Here is a 3,209-nt window from a genome sequence, read left to right as displayed (position 1 = left end):
AAAAAAAAAATACGCAGACCCCAAAGGCGGGAGAGAAGACAGGTAGTGGGAGGCCCTGAGGTAGGCTGTTTCTCTCTGCACGCTATCTGGCCTGGCCTGGGCGCTGGGAACATCACAGCCTGGGAACACCCCCAACACAGGAGATGAAAACTGCCACAAGAAAGGCCCACTCCAGCCGGAGGACCAGGAAGAGGGCAGCCCCTGGACAGACTCTGCTGACCACATCTGCTCTTCCCAGGCAGCAGCACAGAAAAGCTGCAGGCTGCCCCCTCCCCACCCTGGAGGACAGCCCACCAGGATCAGCCAGCACCGAGGAAAAGGGGGGTCTTCCCCTTCCAGTGGAGCTGCAGCTGCAGAGACTGTGAAGGAACCGCCCCCCAACCAAGCACAAGACGGGGAGGCAGATGCCGACTGCCCGGGCCCTGGGATGGGCACTGCAGGGCTGACGGAACGAGGGCCTCTCAAGCTCCCTGCACACGGTCCGGGCCTCCTCCACACTGTGCCGCCCTGGCACGGCAGCTGGAGAGCATCCCCACTGCGTTGACCCTGTCTGATCGCGGAGGGCTGTGCTGGCCTTCAGGCCTCCCAGCCAGAGCGCCCAAAACTCATTCTGAGTCTGCGTGTCCGACCGCCTCCCAGCAGACTCACGTAAGACCAGTCAGGGCCAGCAGGCGGCGTGGTGGTGAAGGCGCTGGACATCCCATGTGGTCGACTGCAGTCCGAGCGCCGGACCAGGCGGCCTGCTTTCTCACTTGCCCTCCCTCTCTCTCTGGTCAAATTTAAATAAATGAATGAGAAGGGCCCAGCAGGTGGCGTGGTGGTGAAGGTGCCAGACTCCCATGTGGTTGACCATGGTTCGAGTCTGGGACCCAGTGGCTTAAAACTCACGCTGGGCACATGCCATGTGTGCCCGAAACCCTGAGAGAAGGGAGGAGAGACTGCAGGTGACCACCCCGGCAGGTGACTTCTCACATTCTCTGTCTCTGTGTCTCCAGAGAGAGCACATGCCCTAGAGCAAAAATTTCTCTCTCAAAAAAAAAGAGGAGAATAAACTCGCGTTGCTTCAGCTACTACGGCGGGGTGAGGGTTACAGCGGCTGTGGGACACAGGCTGAGTGCCTCAGTCAGAAAATCCAAGATCCAAAATGCTTCAAAATCCAAAACTTTCTTATTTATTTATTTTCTAGAGAAATTTTTGCTATAGGTTGTGTGTGCTCACCGGAAAGACAGAGAGAGAGACAGAGAAACAGAAAATGAGAAATCACCCCCAGGGAGAATGGCCACGCCACAATCTCTTTTCCCCCATTTTCCTCTCTGGATTTTGGACACGCACACACACGTGCCTTGGGTGGGTTTTAAGCCACTGGGTCCAGGACTCAAACCATGGTTGACCATATGGGAGTCCATTATACCATCAGCTGGTCCCTATTATTATAGTTATTTTTAATTTGCCCAAACAAAGAGAGGGAGGAAGGGAGGGAGGGAAAGTGGGAAAGCAAGTCACCAGGTCCAGGACTAGAATCGTGGTTGGGCTGTGCGGGAGTCCAGTGCCTTAACCACCACGCCACCTGCCAGTCCTGGACTCTTCTCATTTCCTTAAGTATTCTATTTAACTTTATTTATTTTTATTTTGACCAGAGAGGGACAGAGTGAGAGAGAGAGAGGGAAAGTGAGAAAGCAAGCCGCCAGGCCTGGGACTCGACCTGTGGTTGGCCGCGTGGGAGTCCAGCGCCTTCACCACGCCACTTGCCGGTCCCAGTGTTTTCGGGTTTTTTTTTTTTCAGAGATTTTTTTTTGCTATGAGGCACGTGCACTTGCTAGAAAGGCAGGGACAGAGAGAAAGGAAACAAGAAATTACTCCCAGGGGACGGCCACACTGCATTCCCTTCTCCATCCTCCTCGGGAGCTTGGGCACACGTGCACACAAGCCTGGTGTGAGTCTGAAGCCACCAAGTCCAGGACCCAAACCGCAGTTGACTACGTGGGAGTCCAGTGATAGAACCATTACGCCTTCTGCTGGTCCCAAAGTGCAGTCGTTTTTAAAAATTATTTACTTGATCTTATTCACTCATTCAGTTATTTTAATTTGACCAGAGAGAGACAGACAGAGAGGGAGAAAGTGAGAAAGCAAGCCACCAGATCCAGGACTCGAACTGTGGTTGGCCATGTGGGAGTGTCTAGCACTTTAACCACTACGCCACCTGCTGGTCCCAAAAGTGCAGTAATTTTTAAGGATATAAAGGGGTCCTGACCTCAACACATTAAGGACTACTGTGCTCAACTAGCACACACAAGCATGCCAACACACGCACATACACGTCAAAGGAGGCCTGGGCTGGGAGAGGTGGGCGGGAGGAGCCACCCCATGAGGGGTACAGGCAGTGCCCTGGGTGGTCTCCGCGTCTCCACGTGTGTGGCGGCCTCTGCGTCACGCTGGAGCCTGACCACGCCTGTGGCGGCCTCCGCATCCCCGTGGAGCCTGCCCACACGTGCAGTTTAAAGAAAAAACAAGGGAGGGAAGCGGAGGCCGTTCCCACTCGCGACCCCTGAGTGAATGACACTGTGGAAGCGCACCCAGAGATACTCCCGCAGCCTTCACCCAGCACACATCTACCGCCCACCGCAGCAGTTACTGGTGGGGACCACCCAACGCCACACATTCACGTTTCACGGTTCAGGAACACGGACCCGACCCGACCCGACCCGACAACACTCTATGTTCCAAAAGCAAAGCGCTCTGAGAGGTAGCGGCCTCCGTCCCCAGTGTCCCCAGAATCCTGCACGTCCTCGCTGGTACAGCCACAGCGAGCAGGGACAGGACAGCTGCACTCAGACACACGCATGTCCACAACGTGGCCGTATAGGCTCCGTCGCAGTAGCCTGGCAGGGCCACATGGCAGACGCTTCACCGAAGCCCTGGGAGCCCCAGCAGTTACTGTCCCTCAGCACCTGGCTTTCCTGGACCCCCACAGACACAAAGTCCAGCAACTCAGCAGTCACGCCCTCGGGAGGCCACCTGAGCCAGTAAGGATGCTCAGCCAGCCTCGAACAGAGCACGCCGGGCACAGACGAGCCACCACATGCGTGAAAGCGCCCAGTGGCCGGTAAGAGGCTTGCGGATGGGAGGTGGGGCTGTGAGCGGCCGAGCCCCCAGCCTCACACAGAAGGGAGCCACTGCCAGGAAAGGGAACGAGGGCTCTGGAAACGGCC

The 3,209-nt window shown here is 56.4% G+C and overlaps 1 protein-coding gene across 3 annotated transcripts in view; it reads right to left on the bottom strand.

Moving 5' to 3' along the window:
- Positions 1–3,209, bottom strand: part of RTEL1 (regulator of telomere elongation helicase 1) — a 38,455-nt gene that overhangs the window by 22,271 nt on the left and 12,975 nt on the right. The window lies entirely within an intron of this gene.

The sequence above is a fragment of the Tupaia chinensis genome, unplaced genomic scaffold (genome assembly GCF_000334495.1).
Source record: "Tupaia chinensis unplaced genomic scaffold, TupChi_1.0 Scaffold144472_1, whole genome shotgun sequence".
Classification (NCBI taxonomy): domain Eukaryota; kingdom Metazoa; phylum Chordata; class Mammalia; order Scandentia; family Tupaiidae; genus Tupaia; species Tupaia belangeri.
The sequence above is the reverse complement of the archived record's forward strand: the minus strand, read 5'-3'. Positions and strand labels throughout refer to the sequence as shown.